Source organism: Rhinoraja longicauda, chromosome 12 (assembly GCF_053455715.1).
Source record: "Rhinoraja longicauda isolate Sanriku21f chromosome 12, sRhiLon1.1, whole genome shotgun sequence".
NCBI classification, from domain to species: Eukaryota; Metazoa; Chordata; class Chondrichthyes; order Rajiformes; family Arhynchobatidae; genus Rhinoraja; species Rhinoraja longicauda.
This window is the reverse complement of record NC_135964.1, coordinates 49,574,384-49,594,002: the sequence shown is the minus strand read 5'-3', so window position 1 is coordinate 49,594,002 and position 19,619 is coordinate 49,574,384.

The following is a 19,619-nucleotide window of genomic DNA, read 5'->3' as shown; positions in this document are numbered from 1 at the left end:
CTTTTTAAATGTTTCTGCAAGTTTCTGCCTACTAAAATGGCGCCGTGACTTACTGCGGTTTTTGGGGTCGAGTGGCCTATCTTGTTCCTCTAGTATCTTTGGTCACCTGGTTAATTTCAGGGATGGGCCGAAGGGCCTGCTTCCACCCTCTATCTCTTAGCTAAACTAAACTAAGGCAGGACAATTGGGTTAAGAGAGAAAGATAGATCAGCCGTGCTTGAATGGCGGTGTAGGCCCCATGGGCCGAATGGCCTAATTCAGTTCCTATGGCTTATGAACTTGCCCAGTAACTGCAGAGTACTTGGTAGATGGTTTGCGGATGAGTTGATTTTTTGTTCAGTGATTAGTTTCGTTTATTGTCACGTGTACCGAAGTACAGTGAAAAGCTTTCGTTGTGTGCTAACCAAGACAATGGGTGATTAGAAGTAGACACAAAATGCTGGAGTCACTCAGCGGGTCAGGCAGCATCTCGGGAGAGAAGGAACGGGTGACGATTCGGGTCGAGACCCTTCTTCGGACTGATGTCAGGGGAGGGGGCGGGACAAAGATAGAAAGTAGTCAGAGACAGGAAGACTGGTGGGAGAACTGGGAAGGAGGAGGGGATGGAGGGAGAGGGAAAGCAGGGACTATCTGAAGTTAGAGAAGTCAATGTTCATACCGCTGGGGTGTAAGCTGCCCAAGCGAAATATGAGGTGCTGTTCCTCCAATTTGCACTGGGCCTCACTCTGACAATGGAGGAGGCCCAGGACAGAAAGATCAATTTGGGAATAGGAGGTGGGAGTTGAAGTGCTGAGCCACCGGGAGATCAGGTAGGACACAGTCTAAGAATAAAGGGGAGGCTATTTAAAACTGAGGTGAGAAGAAATTTTTTCACCCAGAGAGTTGTGAATTTGTGGAATTCTCTGCCACAGAGGGCAGTGGAGACAAATTCACTGGATGAATTTAAAAGAGAATTAGATAGAGCTCTGGGGGCTAGCGGAATCAAGGGATATGGGGAGAAGGCAGGCACGGGTTACTGATTGTGGATGATCAGCCATGATCACAATAGACAATAGACAATAGGTGCAGGAGTAGGCCATTCGGCCCTTTGAGCCAGCACCGCCATTCAATGTGATCATGGCTGATCATTCTCAATCAGTACCCCGTTCCTGCCTTCTCCCCATACCCACTGACTCCGCTATCCTTAAGAGCTCTATCTAGCTCTCTCTTGAATGCATTCAGAGAATTGGCATCCACTGCCTTCTGAGGCAGTGAATTCCAGATTAATGATACCATGCTTTTATTTACCAACAAATTCTCTCGCTGTTTAGGGCTTTGATTAAGACTGTGCGGCCTGCTACTCGTAAAAGAAACTGTAAAGTTTATTTTTACTGGGTAAATGTTGGACACTCATGTAGCAGCTCACCTGACCAAGATGCTTATAAATGTCACCGCGTCCCCAATAAAGCTGAAACATAACCTCCCTATAAAAGCCTTTGCTCCGGCGCCTTGGCTTTCCAACCTGGGAAGTTTTTCTAATCTCCAGTTTATAATGAGGAGCCTGTGTCGGTGATGAATGGCTTTAGTGGGTGTATAAAGGCCTCAGCTGCTGACATGATAGCTCGTGTGATTCATGGGCAATGCGCGCACACACACACACACACACACACACACACACACACACACACACACACTTCAGATGTGTGTTGTCTGTCACATTTTTTGATTACCAACATCAATCCGATCAAGGTCAGCCTTTTCTCTGCTGTCCACGTCAGCAGCATAGCTGGGAGTACTCAATAGACAATAGGTGCAGGAGGAGGCCATTCGGCCCTTCGAGCCAGCACCGCCATTCAATGTGATCATGGCTGATCATTCTCAATCAGTACCCCGTTCCTGCCTTCTCCCCATACCCCCTGACTCCGCTATCTTTAAGAGCTCTATCTAGCTCTCTCTTGAATGCATTCGGAGAATTGGCCTCCACTGCCTTCTGAGGCAGAGAATTCCACAGATTCACAACTGTCTGACTGATCACATTGAATGGCGGTGCTGGCTCGAAGGGCCGAATGGCCTCCTCCTGCACCTATTGTCTATTGTCTATTGAATCTACTCCACCATTCAACCATGGCTGATTTCTGCCTCCTAATCCCATTTTCCTGCCTTCTCCCCATAACCCTTGACACCCGTTCTAATCAAGAATTTGTCTATCTCTGCCTTAAAAATATCCACTGACTTGGCCTCCACAGCCCTCTGTGGCAACGAGTTCCACAGATTAACTACCCTCTGACTAAAGAAGTTCTTCCTCACCTCCTTTCTAAAAGAGCGCCCTTTAATTCTGAGGCTGTGACCTCTGGTCCCAGATTCTCCACACCAGTGGAAACATCCTCTCCACATCCACTCTATCTGTGCCTTTCATTATTCGGGAAGTTTAAATGAGGTCCCTCCTCAACCTTCTAAACACCAGCAAGTGTAGTGGGCCCAGAAATTGTTAGCCGGACCCACGATAAGCATTGAAGTCGTCTCGGTCTGGAGTTTTAGTTTTAGTTCAGAAATACAGCGCAGAAACGGGCTCTTTGGCCCGCTGGGTCCACTCCGACCAGCGATCCCCACACATTAACACTATCCTTCACACGCTAGGGACAGTGTAGACAATAGACAATAGACAATAAGTGCAGGAGGAGGCCATTTGGCCCTTCGAGCCAGCACCGCCATTCAATGTGATCATGGCTGATCATTCTCAATCAGTACCCCGTTCCTGCCTTCTCCCCATACCCCCTGACTACACTATCCTTAAGAGCTCTATCTAGCTCTCTCTTGAATGCATTCAGAGAATTGGCCTCCACTGCCTTCTGAGGCAGAGAATTCCACAGATTTACAACTCTCTGACTGAAAAAGTTTTTCCTCATCTCAGTTCTAAATGGACTACCCCTTATTCTTAAACTGTGGCCCCTTGTTCTGGACTCCACCAACATTGGGAACATGTTTCCTGCCTCTAACGTGTCCAACCCCTTAATAATCTTATATGTTTCGATAAGATCCCCTCTCATCCTTCTAAATTCCAGTATGTACAAGCCTAGCCGCTCCAGTCTTTCAACATACGACAGTCCCGCCATTCCGGGAATTCCGTACAGATAGCACCCGTAGTCAAGATCGAACCCGGGACTCCGACGCTGCAAGCGCTGTGAGGCAGCAACTCTACCGCTGCGCCACCGTGACGCCCGCAAGAGGACTTTGAAGAGAGGAGGCAATGTAATGCAAGGTAGCAGCATCTTCCAAAAGTCAAGGCACACAGATTGAAACCACTCTCTGATGAAGGGTCTCGACCCGAAACGGCACCTATTCCTTTTCTACACGGTTGCTGCGGTGTATAAAGTCATGAGAGGAATAGATCGGGTAGATGCACAGGGGTCTCATGCCCAGAGTAGGGGAATCGAGGACCAGAGGACAGAGGTTCAAGGTTAAGGGGAAAAGATTTACTGGTAACCTGAGGGCTAACGTTTTCCACACAGAGGGTGGTGGGTGCATGGAACGAGCTGCCAGAGGAGGTAGTTGAGGCTGGGACTATCCCAACGTTTACGAAACAGTTAGACAGGTACATGGATAGGACAGGTTTGGAGGGATATGGACCAAGCGCAGGCAGGTGGGACGAGTGGAGCTGGGACATGTTGGTCGGTGTGGGCAAGTTACTCCAGCACTTTATTTTTCCCTCTCTCTCTCCATCTCTCTCTCTATCTCTCTCCCTCTCTCTATCTATCTATCTCTTTCTCGATATCTCGCTCTCTTGCTCCCTCTCTCTCCCTCTCACTCTCTCCCTCTCTAAAGGAGGTAGTTGAGGCTGGGACTATCCCAACGTTTACGAAACAGTTAGACAGGTACATGGATAGGACAGGTTTGGAGGGATATGGACCAAGCGCAGGCAGGTGGGATGAGTGGAGCTGGGACGTGTCGGCCGTTGCGGGCTAGTTTGGGCCGAAGGGCCTGTTTCCACGCTGTATCACCCGCTGAGTCACTCCTCCATTTTTGCGTCTACCTTCGGTGTAGATCCCAATCCCCTAGGCGGATTGATCCATGCCTGACGTTTGTATTGCTGACCTGATTTATGGTCCATGCCTGGATTTGGTAGTGTTACCTGTGTTATGCTGCTGATTAAATTCGTTTCACTTGGTAACCATGAGGTGTGCCATGCAGAGGTTTTGTCACCTGCTCTCTGCGTTGTATTTGTAATAAAACGCTTATATAGAAGTTAAACGATTTGTGGAAATCTACACTTCCTACATGGTGTCAGAAGTGGGATTTCCGTCGATCTTGACTACGGGTGCTGCCTGCAGCTCCCTCCGGCAACACATTTAGACCGCCCTCCTTGTACTTGAGGTAGCGTTAATCCAGAGATGAAATTATTAATATTATTTTGTTGTTGTTGTTGACGTTTCTCGAGGAGTACTCTGGGAGAGTGAACTGTCACGGCGCTCATTGTGAAGCTAGACGTACGACCGAAGGCAAACCAATTATATTTCGGAGAGGGTGTAAGAAGTTAAGCAAGCTGCACAAAAGAAGTCCATTACCCTGTACTTTTGGCATTTGAATACAGCTGCTCTGATTATTCTTTGAACTCGTGGAGGGAGAGAGAGCCGCAATATTTCAAAATGCCAAGTTTTTAATTAAGCACCTGACAATTTTTTAATTAGGGCAAAAAAACCCGGCACTGATACAGTTTCTCCTTTACAATCGCTGGCGAGATTGGGGATGTGCAGGAACATAGAAACATAGAAACATAGAAAATAGGTGCAGGAGTAGGCCATTCGGCCCTTCGAGCCTGCACCGCCATTCAATATGATCATGGCTGATCATCCAGCTCAGTATCCCGTAACTGCCTTCTCTCCATACCCCCTGATCCCTTTAGCCACAAGGGCCACATCTAACTCCCTCTTAAATATAGCCAATGAACTGGCCTCAACTACCTTCTGTGGCAGAGAATTCCACAGATTCACCACTCTCTGTGTGAAAAAAACTTTCTCATCTCGGTCCTAAAAGACTTCCCCCTTATCCTTAAACTGTGACCCCTGGTTCTGGACTTCCCCAACATCGGGAACAATCTTCCTGCATCTAGCCTGTCCAACCCCTTAAGAATTTTGTAAGTTTCTATAAGATCCCCCCTCAATCTTCTAAATTCCAGCGAGTACAAGCCGAGTCTATCCAGTCTTTCTTCATATGAAAGTCCTGCCATCCCAGGGATCAATCTGGTATCCCAGGAATCAATCAGCTATTACTGGGACACGTGGTGTTCCTTGTGCAGGGATTCTGTCCGTTCTGTTATTGTGTCGAAGCCATACAGTCAGCATCAAGTCTTGCCCCTTCTGCTGTATACCATCTCCATTACGTATTAAGCAAAGGAGAGCATGAAAATGCCAGCTCTCATTGCTTGTTGACACACCTTGCAACAGCAGTAACATCCGGCCTTGGAAAATACACAGTAGAGTTGCTGCCTTGCAGCGAATGCAGCGCCGGAGACCCTGGTTCCATCCCGACCACGGGTGCTGCTGTCTGTACGGAGTTTGTACGTTCTCTCCCCGTGACCTGCCTGGGTTTTCTCCGAGATATTCGGTTTCCTCCCACGCTCCAAAGACGTACAGGTATGTAGGTCAATTGGCTGAGCAAATGTAAAAATCGTCCCTAGTGGGCGTAGGATAGTGTTAATGTGCGGGGATTGCTGGTCGGCGCGGACCCGGTGGGCCGAAGGGCCTGTTTCCGTGCTGTAATCTCTAAACTAAACTAAATATGGATATCAGCACAGATGGAATTATAGCATGGTTTTGGAACAGCTGGAAACATAGAAAATAGGTGCAGGAGGAGGCCGTTCGGCCCTTCGAGCCATTCTATACAATCATGGCTGATCGTGCAGAATCAGTACCCAGTTCCTGCTTTCTCCCCATATCCCTTGATTCTGTTAGCCCCAAGAGCTCTACCCAACTCTCTCTTGAATACATCAAGGGAACTACGTCCAATCCCACAAGAAATAGCAAAGAGTTGTGGACACAGCACTAGAAGTTAGGGCGTTCAGGCACAAAGTGCTGGAGTAACTCAGTAGGTCAGGCGGCATCTGTGGAAAACATGGATAGGTAATGATTCGGTTCAGGACCCTTCTTTAGAGAGGGAGAGAGCGAGAGAGAGAGAGGGAGCAAGAGAGCGAGAGAGCGAGAGAGTGAGAAAGAGATAGATAGTTAAAGAGAGGGAGAGAGAGAGAGAGAGAAATGGAGAGAGAGAGAGAAAAATAAAGTGCTGGAGTAACTTGCCCACACCGACCAACATGTCCCAGCTACACTAGTCCCATCTGCCCACGTTTGGCCTATATCCCTCCAAACCTGTCCTATCCATGTACGTCTAATTGCTTCTTAAACATTCGGATAATCCCTGCCTCAACTACCTCCTCTGGCAGCTTGTTCCATATACCCACTAGCCTTTGTGTGGAAAGGTTACTCCTCAGGTTCCTCTTAGTTCTTTCCCCCTTCACCTTTAATCTATGCCCTCTGGTTTATGATTCCCCCTAATCTGGGTGAGAGACTGTGCATCCACCCGATCTATTCCTCTCATGATTTTGTACACCTCTGTAAGATCGCCCTTCATCGTCCCGCGCTCCAAGGAATAGAGTCCCAGGCTGCTCGACCCTGAAGCTCAGGCACCTCGAGTCCTGGCAACACCCTCGTAAATCTACAGCGTAGGAAGGAACTGCAGATGCTGGTTTACATCGAAGATGGACACAGATTGCTGGAGTAACTGGGCGGGTCGTGTAAGCATCTCTGGAGAGAAGGAATGGGCGACGTTTTGGATCGAGACCGAAGTCTGAAGAAAGGTCTCGTCCCGAAACGTCACCCGTTCTTTCTCTCCAGAGATGCTGCCTTTCCCACTGAGTTACTCCAGTATTTTGAGTCCACCCTCGTGAATCTTCTCTGCATCCTCTCCAGTCATTCTAAATGGCTTAACAGCCACAAAACTCAAACGAGGTTGGGCTTACGCCAACTGCAGGAAATAAACGTGTGCACATTTTAATCTAAATCTTTTCCTTAGATCCCTGTTGACAAAATTAACAAAACCGCGGATGAAAGGCAGGAACTGTGGTTTCAGTAAGACTCGATTTATCCCTAAAGTCATGAGGTCATAAGGATTAGGAGTAGACAATAGACAATAGACAATAGGTGCAGGAGGAGGCCATTCGGCCCTTCGAGCCAGCACCGCCATTCAATGTGATCATGGCTGATCATTCTCAATCAGTACCCCGTTCCTGCCTTCTCCCCATACCCCCTGACTCCGCTATCCTTAAGAGCTCTATCTAGCTCTCTCTTGAATGCATTCAGAGAATCGGCCTCCACTGCCTTCTGAGGCAGAGAATTCTACGGATTCCACGAATTTCACTCTCTGACTGAAAAAGTTTTTCCTCATCTCCGTTCTAAATGGCCTACCCCTTATTCTTAAACTGTGGCCCCTTGTTCTGGACTCCCCCAACATTGGGAACATGTTTCCTGCCTCTAACCTGTCCAACCCCTTAATAATCTTAGATGTTTCGATAAGATCCCCTCTCATCCTTCAGAGCTGGCACTGATTGTCAAAGAGCCCACAATGGTCCATTGTTGGTTGTGTTGGAGGTGATAAGGTGATATTGGGAACATGTTTCCTGCCTCTAACCCCTTTAATAATCTTATACGTTTCGATAAGATCTCCCTGAGTAGAATTAGGCCATTCGGCCCATCAAGTCTACTCCGCCATTCAATCATGGCTGGCCTATCCCTCCCTCCTAACCCCATTCCCCTGCCTTCTCCCCACCCGCACTGATCAAGGATCTATTTTATTGCCGCCTTAAAAATATGTCTTTGTACAAAACAAAAAAAGTCCCCAGGAAATGTTAATGCCCAAATCATAGCTGTGGTGAAGTCCTTTCAAAATGCCGGTGATTACAGAAGTTTCCCAGCAAAGCGTCTTTGAGAAGTGAGGGTGATAACATCAAAGAGAGGACAGCGTTCCCTCTGAGATGACAAGTCGCTGGCAAATCGGTGGAACAAAACAATTTCACAGACGTACAACAAACAGGCAGGGTGGGGATCTAAGTATGGATCACAGCAGTCACGGTGCGATTTTTCAGTCAAGTGAAAGAAACCGCAGCAGAGTGGCAGGGAACTGCAAACTGGATTGATCACCTGTCCACATGGGAACAATAAGTGGCACGATTGATTGTATTGACGCATTGTCTCTCTGCCGTAGGGAAAAAAAACTGCAGATGCTGGTTTAAATCGAAGGAAGACAAAAAATGCTGGAGTAACTCAGCTGGACGGGCAGCGTAGGAACATAGAAACATCGAAAATAGGTGCAGGAGGAGGCCATTCGGCCCATCGAGCCAGCACCGCCATTCATTGTGATCATGGCTGATCGTCCACAATCAATAACCCGTGCCTGCCTTCTCCCCATATCCCTTGATACCACTAGACCCTAGAGCTCTATCTAACTCTCTCTTAAATGTGATAATTGTAAATTAAATTGTAAATTAAATTGTAAATTTCCCCGGTGTGGGATGAATGAAGGAATATAAATAAAAGACATCTATGTAAGTCTAAAATTAATGGAGGAATTACCTTACCTAACTTTTTATTTTATTATTGGGCGGTTAATATTAAAAATATAACCTGCTGGTTGGATGATTCTGATCAACAACCGGATTGGTTAAAGATGGAGAAAGAGGATTGTTTACCATTCGATATTGGTGCAATCCTCTTAGCTCCAATAAATTGAAATAAAAAAACATATGGAGGTAATCCCATTATACACAGTGTTATCCGTACCTGGAAACAATTAAAGCTTATGTTAAAATTGAGTAAATTCTCTGTTTTCCTTCCTATTGCGAATAATCCTTCTTTTAAACCGTCTGTCTTAGATAGTGGCTTTGCTCAATGGAAAAGTTATGGAATTAAAAGGGTGGGAGATCTTTATCATAAGGGAACTTTTCTTTCTTTTCAGGATTTACAGCAGAAGTACGGATTACATGTTAATAATTATTTTAGATATTTACAACTTAGAGATTATGTAAAATCACACATGCAAGAATATAAGTTTAGAGGTCCAGAAACACTTGATGTATGCCTGAATCGACATTATAATTCAAATAAATTAATATCCTTTATTTACAATACTCTCCTTGACACTGACATTCCGTCATCAGAATCTTTTAGACGAGCATGGGAGGACGAATTGAATCAACTTATAATGCAAGATATATGGGATGAAAGTTTACAACATATACATCAATGTTCATTGAATACTAGACACTCCTTAATACAATTTAAAATAATACATAGATTACATTATTCGAAGACGAAATTAAATAGGATTTTTCCTAGTATCTCTCCTATTTGTGATAAATGTCAATTTCAAGAAGCTAATTTAACTCATATTTTCGTAACTTGTATAAAAATGCAAAACTTCTGGTTGGAGATTTTTAAAATAGTTTCTAAAGTTATTAATAAAAAGTTAGATATGGACCCAAAATTAATTATATTAGGATTATCAGAACATACTACAAATTTTACAGTAAGTCAGGTACATTTTCTTGATTACAGTCTAATAACTGCGAAAAAATTAATACTTAAATTTTGGAAAAAACCAATAACCCCCACAATTAAAATGTGGACTACGGAAATGACAGAGACCCTGCATTTGGAAAAAATAAGGTTTGCCTTAATCGACAAACCTGAGCTATTTTTAAAAATATGGTCTCCATTTATTGAATTTTTAGAAAAGTAAATGTGTTTGGCACAGGACTAAAATAAAAAATTTAAATTAAAAGTCGAAACTTGAGTTAGGGGTTGGATGTACAACTGTGGTTATTGTCTCCCGGATCTACTCCCTTTAATTTTTATTGTTAGATCCGTTTTTCTAACCCTTTTACTCTCTCTTCCCAAGTTTATAGTTTTTTAAATTTTATTTTTACTTTCTCTCTCCAAAAATTTAAAAATTGAAGCTATGTAAGAACTTTGTAACAAATGTGTTTTTTAATTTCTATTTGTACATATGCTTTTCAAAAATAAAAAATATAAAAAGAAACATAGAAACATCGAAAATAGGTGCAGGAGGAGGCCATTCGGCCCATCGAGCCAGCACCGCCATTCATTGTGATCATGGCTGATCGTCCACAATCAATAACCCGTGCCTGCCTTCTCCCCATATCCCTTGATACCACTAGACCCTAGAGCTCTATCTAACTCTCTCTTAAATGTGATAATTGTAAATTAAATTGTAAATTAAATTGTAAATTTCCCCGGTGTGGGATGAATGAAGGAATATATTAAATCCATCCAGTGATTTGGCCTCCACTGCCCTCTGTGGCAGACAATTCCACAAATTCACAACTCTCTGGGTGAAAAGGTTTCTTCTTACCTCAGTTTTAAATGGCCTCCCCTTTATTCTAAGACTGTGGCCTCTGGTTCTGGACTCGCCCAACATTGGGAACATTTTTCCTGCATCTAGCTTGTCCAGTCCTTTTATAATTTTATATGTCTCTATAAGATCCCCCTCTCATCCTTCTAAACTCCAGTGAATACGAGCCTTGTCTTTTCAATCCTTCCTCATATGACAGTCCCGCCATCCCAGGGATCAATCTTGTGAACCTACCTCAATTACAAGGATATCCTTCCTCAAATTAGGAGACCAAAACTGTACACAATACTCCAGATGGTGGTCTTACCTCTGGAGAGAAGGAATGGGTGACGTTTCGGGTCGAGACCCTTCTTCAGACTTGACTCCCCGACACCAGCCTGAAGAAGGGTCTCGACCCGAAACATAGAAACATAGAAAACATAGAAAATAGGTGCAGGAGTAGGCCATTCGGCCCTTCGAGCCTGCACCGCCATTCAATATGATCATGGCTGATCATCCAACTCAGTATCCCGTACCTGCCTTCTCTCCATACCCCCTGATCCCTTTAGCCACAAGGGCCACATCTAACTCCCTCTTAAATATAGCCAATGAACTGGCCTCAACTACCTTCTGTGGCAGAGAATTCCACAGATTCACCACTCTCTGTGTGAAACGTCACCCATTCCTATCCTGCTGAGTCACTCCAGCATTTTGCGTCTATCATATGAGAACAGTCCTCAGGGCAAGTTATCAGACAACTGAATCATCCTCCCACATCCAGAGAGCAGTCCTGATCTACTGTCTACCTCATAAGTGACCCTCGGACCAACTTTGATCGCACTTTACTGGGTTTATCCTGCACTAAAAGTTCTTCCCTTAACAACCGGTCACAGTGTCACAAGGTGATTGGAGCAGAATCCGGCCATTCGGCCCATCCAGCCCCCGCACCTCACAAGGGTGACGATTTTGGAAGAGAATGATTTTGAATAAAATACGATAAGATGGGGTAAAGATAAGATCGAACTTCATTCATCCCCCGGAGGGAAATCGGTCTGCCGACTGTCACGACACACAAGGCACACGAAAACTTGAAAACAAAAAGGAAGAGGCAAGCCACTGCTGGCTGGTTGCCGTGTGCTCAACGCCTTCGCTGGAACAAACGAACAAACAAACACAGGCTTATCCCCTGGGTAGAGGATTCTAAAACTAGAGTGCCCCCCCTCCCCTCACGTCAGGGGAGACCACTGTTCTTCACGGTGGTCTCCCCACGCCGGGTCATCCATTGTTCTTCACGGTGGTCTCCCCACGCCAAGTCCTCCATTGTTCTTCACGGTGGTCTCCCCACGCCGGGTCATCATTGTTCTTCACGGCAGTCTCCCCACGCCGGGTCGTCCATTGTTCTTCACGGTGGTCTCCCCACGCCGGGTCGTCCATTGTTCTTCACGGTGGTCTCCCCACGCCGCTCCTCCATTGTTCTTCACGGTGGTCTCCCCACGCCAAGTCCTCTATTGATCTTCACGGTGGTCTCCCCACGCCGGGTCGTCCATTGTTCTTCACGGTGGTCCACCCCCCCCTCCCCCCCCACGCCGATTCCCCATCACGAGGGAAATACACAGGATGAATGCTCAGAGCCTTTTATGCAGGCGAGGGGAATCAAAACCAAGAGGACGTATTCTTACAGTGAGAGGGGCAAGATTTGAAACAAATCTGAGCGGCAACCTTTTCAGTCAGAAGGTTGAGAGCACCTGGACCAAGGCAGACACAAACCGCTGGAGTAACTCAGCGGGTCAGGCAGCACCTCTGGAGAAAAGGGATAGGTGACGTTTCAGGTCAAGGCCTTTCTTCAGACGAGTCTTGAAGAAGGCTCGAAGAAGACAAAGAAGGGGCCGTAGATGGGTCTCGGACCGAAACCTCACCTATTCCATCTCTCTTGTCTGTCCCGCTGAGTTACTCCAGCCTTTTGTGTCTGTCTTCGGTGAGTGTGTGTGTGAGAGTGAGTGTGAGTGTGTGAGAGTGAGTGTGTGTGTGTGAGTGAGTGAGTGTGTGTGAGAGTGAGGGTGAGTGTGTGAGAGTGAGTGTGCATGTGTGAGTATGCGTGAGAGTGAGTGTGTGTGTATATGAGAGTGAGCGTGTGTATGTCTGTGTGTGTGTGTGTGTGTGAGTGAGTGTGCGTGTGTGAGAGTGAGTGTGAGCGGAGGTGAGTGTGAGTGTGTGAGTGAGTGTGTGTGTGTGAGTGAGTGTGTGTGTGTGAGAGTGAGTGTGAGTGTGCGTGTGCATGTGTGAGAGTGAGTGTGAGCGGAGGTGAGTGTGAGTGTGAGTGTGTGTGAGAGTGAGTGTGCGTGTGTGAGAGTGAGTGTGCGTGTGTGAGTGTGTGAGTGTGTGTGTGTGTGTGTGTGTGTGAGTGTGTGAGTATGTCTGTGTGTGAGTGTGTGCGTGTGTGAGAGTGAGCGTGCGTGTATGTCTGTGCGTGTGTGTGTGTGCAGGCATGCGTGTGGTTTATCTGCAGTCCATGCTGTGCGCTGGGAATGATGTTGTGAGGAGATGGGAAGCATTCACATTCAGGTGTAATGTTCATTAGTTCTCCCAAGCATGGGGCCAGTGTGATTGCGAGAATGAACTCAAGCACAGCGCTGCCACATGCGATGACCACCGCTGGCTTAATACTGATGGGGATTCAGTCAGAATATCGGCAAGGTAATGTCTTGCCGACAGGTGTGCTACACATCCCCCGACGTTTAATGTCGTCTCGATGTTTTTCAGTCAGGGTTGACGAGGCACGGATTTATTTAAGAACATAAGAACTCGAGAAGTTTCGTTTAGTTTTGATATAAGGCACAGAAACGAGCCCTTCGGCCCACCGAATCCACGCCAACCATTGCAAACCTGTCCACACCAGTTTCGTTTAGTTTTGATACAAGGCACACAAACAGGCCCATCGGCCCACCGAGTCCACGCCAACCTTTGCAAACCTGTCCACACCAGTTTTGAAGCATCCCACGTTCTCACCCACTCCTTTCACACTGGGGCGGACACAAAGTGCTGGAGTAACGCAGCGGGTCAGGCAGCGTCTCAGGAGAAAAGGAATAGGTGACTTTTCAGGCCGAGACCCTTCTTCAGACCTGACGTTTCAGGTCAAGACCCTTCTTCAGACCTAAGGAAGGGTCTCAACCCAAAACGTCACCTCTTCCTTTTCTCCAGAGATGCTGCCTGACCCACTCCAGCTACTCCAGCTTTCCGCGTCTTTCAAAGAGAAGACCGTGACTGCTGAAGTGCCACCAACTCTTTTCAACGGTGATTTAGCACAGGCACGGAGCAACAGATTTGAGCTACATTTTTAATTTTGACTCCTGTTCATGCCATGTGATGATTCAATGATTGTTTACAGAGAACTATGTTTACGCATTCTGTTGTCCTTCATAACAAGAGGAGTTGAGTATAGGAGCAAAGAGGTCCTTCTGCGGTTGTACAGGGCCCTAGTGAGACCACACCTGGAGTACTGTGTGCAGTTTTGGTCTCCAAGGTTAATTCCCGGAATGGTGGGACTGTCGTATGTTGAAAGACTGGAGCGGCTAGGCTTGTATACACTGGAATTTAGAAGGATGAGAGGAGATCTTATCGAAACGTGTAAGATTATTAAGGGGTTGGACACGTTAGAGGCAGGAAACATGTTCCCAATGTTGGGGGAGTCCAGAACCAGGGGCCACAGTTTAAGAATAAGGGGTAGGCCATTTAGAACGGAGATGAGGAAAAACCTTTTCAGTCAGAGAGTTGTGAATCTGTGGAATTCTCTGCCTCAGAAGGCAGTGGAGGCCAAGTCTCTGAATGCATTCAAGAGAGAGCTGGATAGAGCTCTTAGGGATAGCGGAGTCAGGGGGTATGGGGAGAAGGCAGGAACGGGGTACTGATTGAGAATGATCAGCCATGATCACATTGAATGGCGGTGCTGGCTCGAAGGGCCTACTCCTGCACCTATTGTCTATTGTCTATTGTTGTGCTGCTTAGTTTATAAACCATACTTAGAACCATACAGTGTAGAAACAGCCTCTTCGACCCAACGGGATCGCTGGTCGGCGCGGACATGGTGGGCCGAAAGGGCCTGTTTCCGCGATGCATCTCTAAACTAAACAAAACTAAATAAAAAAATCCCAAAGTCCTGATCTCCGAGAATGGGTCAATCATCTCTGGATCAGCCCTGAGAGAAAACTCTTCAGGGAAAAATCGTTCAAAAATGTATTTCAATGACTCATTCATGCTCATTAATCATGAAAATGAAGGCAACATGAAGGCGGAAAAGTAGCAATGGGTCCTTCAGTGCCTTCGATTCTCCTCTGACTGGTCACATAATTTGCTGATTTGCGACCGTACGAAGAAGCAGTATTTACACAGTGCCATTGGATGCAATACAGAGAGTCAAAGTGTGGACTCATGCATTTTGGTAGTCGGTACAAAGGCGTAGATTATTTTCTAAATGTGGAGAGAATCCAGAAATCGGTGGTGCAAAGGTACCTGGGAGTTCTAGTGTAGGATTCCCAATAAGTTCATCGACAGGTCTCACCATGATACAGGAAAGATATTGTCAAGCTTGAAATGATCAGAAAAGATTTACGAGGATGTTGCCAGGACGAGAGGGTGTGAGCCACAGGGAGAGGTTGAGCAGGCTGGGACTCTATTCCTTGGAGCGCAGGAGGACGAGGGGTGATCTTATAGGGATGTATAAAATCATGAGAGGAATAGATCGGGCAGATGCACAGAGTCTCTTGCCCAGAGTAGGGGAATTGAGGACCAGAGGACATAGGTTCAAGGTGAAGGGATAATGATTTAATAGGAATCTGAGGGGTAACTTTTGGGTGTATGGAACAAGCTGCCAGAGGAGGTTGTTGAGGCTGGGACTATCCCAACTTTCAAGAAACAGTTAGACAAGTACATGGATAGGACAGGTTTGGAGGGATATGGACCAAACGCGGGCAGGTGGGACTAGTGTAGCTGGGACATGTTGGCCGGTGTGGGCAAGTTGAGCCGAAGGGTCTGTTTCCACGCTGTATCACTCTATGACTCTAAGTCGAATCAGTAGTAAAGAAAGCAAATGCAATGCTTGCATTTATTTCGAGAGGGCTTGTATACAAAAACGTGGATGTAATGCTGAGGCTCCATAAGGCGCTGGTCAGGCCGCATTTGGTATATTGTGAGCAGTTTTGGGCCCCATATCTGAGGAAGGATGTACTGACTCTGGAGAGGGTCCAGAGGAGGTTTACAAGAATGGTCCCAGGAATGAGTGGGTTAACAAATGATGAGTATTTGACGGCACTGGGCCTGTACTTGCTGGAGTTTAGAAGAATGAGGGGGAACCTCATTGAAACGTAGAGAATAGTGAGAGGCCTGGATAGAGTGGATGTGGAGAGGATGTTTCCACCAGTGGGAGAGTCTAGGACCAGAGGTCACAGCCTCAGAATTAAAGGACCTTCTTTTAGGATGGAGATGAGGAGGAATTTCTTTAGACAGAGGGTGGTGAATCTGTGGAATTCTTTGCCACAGAAGGCTGTGGAGGCCAAGTCAGTGGATATATTTAAGGCAGAGATAGACAGATTCTTGATTAGTGCGGGTGTCAGAGGTTATGTGGAGAAGGCAGGGGAATGGGGTTAGGAGGGAGAGATAGATCAGCCACGATGGAATGGCGGAGTAGACTTAATGGGCCGAATGGCCTAATTCTGCTCCTATCCTCTTACGATCGTCGGGTTGTCTCACACACACACACACACACACTGAGCAGAGGTACAATCTATTGGGAATTCCTTGCCATTGGTTCTTGGCTCTTGGTTCTCGGTCCTCCAAAATATTCCAAATGGAATTTAAACTGGAGGTGAGTACACATTCATTTGCGGTAAACACATTTGTTTGAGGTTGCTGTGTCCTGTTAGTGTTAATAGAGCTTACAGTAGTATACAAGGTTTGAAACAAGATGCCTTGCAACACTTCTGTCAATTTTCATCCCACTTTCCTTTTATCGACTCGTAACCGAATATTTCTGTCACTAAAATTTAACTTGGCAGAATTTGTCACGCGGCGTGGCCTTCACACAAATCAGCTTCAAAAAGTCAGTTGCAAGGAAATTAAACGTGGCTTACCTTTTGTGGAGTGAAACGATACCCCAGTGGAAGATCGAACACAGAGAAGGCAGGCAGCACAGAGCCCATTTACGGTTGAAGAGGTTCCATGCAGTGCAGGAGAGGGACGAATAGAGGGAGGAAAAGAGAAAGAACAATTAGCCAGCGTTTACTTATAATATCCTTATCGACAATGCAACTCAAAGAGGCAAAATACTCGATACGTGGCCTCACCAATTGTCCGGTACAAAATGTAACACAACCTCGCAATTTCTTCGTAGGGAGCAAACTGTATATGCTGGTTTACACCGAAGATAGACGCAAAGACAAAGAGTGGGGATAAATGGGTCCCTTTCAGAATGGCAGGCAGTGACTAGTGGGGTGCCGCAAGGCTCAGTGCTGGGACCGCAGCTATTTACAATATACATTAATGACTTGGATGAAGGGATTAAAAGTACCATTAGCAAATTTGCAGATGATACAAAGCTGGGTGGTAGTGTGAACTGTGAGGAAGATGCTATGAGGTTGCAGGGTGACTTGGACAGGTTGTGTGAGTGGGCGGATGCATGGCAGATGCAGTCTAATGTGGATAAGTGTGAGGTTATCCACTTTGGTGGTAAGAATAGGAAGGCAGAGTATTATCTGAATGGTGTCAAGTTAGGAAAAGGGGACGTACAACGAGATCTGGGTGTCCTAGTGCATCAGTCACTGAAAGGAAGCATGCAGGTACAGCAGGCAGTGAAGAAAGCCAATGGAAAGATGGCCTTCATAACAAGAGGAGTTGAGTATAGGAGCAAAGAGGTCCTTCTGCAGTTGTACAGGGCCCTAGTGAGACCGCACCTGGAGTACTGTGTGCAGTTTTGGTCTCCAAATTTGAGGAAGGATATTCTTACTATTGAGGGCGTTCAGTGTAGGTTTACCAGGTTAATTCCCGGAATGGCAGGACTGTCATATGTTGAAAGACTGGAGCGACTAGGCTTGTATACACTGGAATTTAGAAGGATGAGAGGCAATACGGGGAGAAAAGATAAGGTACGAGGGTAAACTAGCCAATAATATAAAGGAGGATAGCAAAAGTTTTTTTAGGTACGTGAAGAGGAAAAAAATAGTCAAGGCAAATGTGGGTCCCTTGAAGACAGAAGCAGGGGAATTTATTATGGGGAACAAAGAAATGGCAGACGAGTTAAACCGTTACTTTGGATCTGTCTTCACTGAGGAAGATACAAACAATCTCCCAAATGTTCTAGGGGCCGGAGAACCTAGGGTGATGGTGGAACTGAAGGAAATCCACATTAGGCAGGAAATGGTTTTGGGTAGACTGATGGGACTGAAGGCTGATAAATCCCCAGGGCCTGATGGTCTGCATCCCAGGGTACTTAAGGAGGTGGCTCTAGAAATAGTGGAAGCATTGGAGATCATTTTTCAATGTTCTATAGATTCAGGATCAGTTCCTGTGGATTGGAGGATAGCAAATGTTATCCCACTTTTTAAGAAAGGAGGGAGAGAGAAAACGGGTAATTATAGACCAGTTAGTCTGACATCAGTGGTGGGGAAGATGCTGGAGTCAATTATAAAAGACGAAATTGCTGAGCATTTGGATAGCAGTAACAGGATCATTCCGAGTCAGCATGGATTTACAAAGGGGAAATCATGCTTGACAAACCTACTGGAATTTTTTGAGGATGTAACTAGGAAAATTGACAGGGGAGAGTCAGTGGATGTGGTGTACCTCGACTTTCAGAAAGCCTTCGACAAGGTCCCACATAGGAGATTAGTGGGCAAAATTAGGGCACATGGTATTGGGGGTAGGGTACTGACATGGATAGAAAATTGGTTGACAGACAGAAAGCAAAGAGTGGGGATAAATGGGTCCCTTTCGGAATGGCAGGCAGTGACCAGTGGGGTACCGCAAGGTTCGGTGCTGGGACCCCAGCTATTTACGATATACATTAATGACTTAGACGAAGGGATTAAAAGTACCATTAGCAAATTTGCAGATGATACTAAGCTGGGGGGTAGTGTGAATTGTGAGGAAGATGCAATAAGGCTGCAGGGTGACTTGGACAGGTTGTGTGAGTGGGCGGATACATGGCAGATGCAGTTTAATGTAGATAAGTGTGAGGTTATTCACTTTGGAAGTAAGAATAGAAAGGCAGATTATTATCTGAATGATGTCAAGTTAGGAGGAGGGGGAGTTCAACGAGATCTGGGTGTCCTAGTGCATCAGTCAATGAAAGGAAGCATGCAGTTATAGCAGGCAGTGAAGAAAGCCAATGGAATGTTGGCCTTCATAACAAGAGGAGTTGAGTATAGGAGCAAAGAGGTCCTTCTACAGTTGTACCGGGCCCTGGTGAGACCGCACCTGGACTACTGTGTGCAGTTTTGGTCTCCAAATTTGAGGAAGGATATTCTTGCTATGGAGGGCGTGCAGCATAGGTTCACTAGGTTAATTCCCGGAATGGCGGGACTGTCGTATGTTGAAAGGCTGGAGCGATTGGGCTTGTATACACTGGAATTTAGAAGGATGAGGGGGGATCTTATTGAAACATATAAGATAATTAGGGGATTGGACACATTAGAGGCAGGAAACATGTTCCCAATGTTGGGGGAGTCCAGAACAAGGGGCCACAGTTTAAGAATAAGGGGTAGGCCATTTGGAACTGAGATGAGGAAAAACTTTTTCAGTCAGAGAGTTGTGAATCTGTGGAATTCTCTGCCTCAGAAGGCAGTGGAGGCCAATTCTCTGAATGCATTCAAGAGAGAGCTGGATAGAGCTCTTAAGGATAGCGGAGTCAGGGGGTAGGTTGAGAAGGCAGGAACGGGGTACTGATTGAGAATGATCAGCCATGATCACATTGAATGGCGGTGCTGGCTCGAAGGGCCGAATGGCCTCCTCCTGCACCTATTGTGTATAAAATGCCGGAGTAACTCACGGAGTAATGCCGGGCAGCGTCTCTGGAGAGAAGGAATTTGTGACGTTTCGGGTCGAGACCCTTCTTCAGACCCTGAAGAAGTTCTGAAGGAGGGTCTCCAACCAAAACGGCACCCGTTCCTTTTCTCCAGCGATGCTGCCTGACCTGCTGAGTTACTCCGGCATTTTGTGTTCATCTTCGAAGTAAAAAATGCATGATTTTCGACACTTGG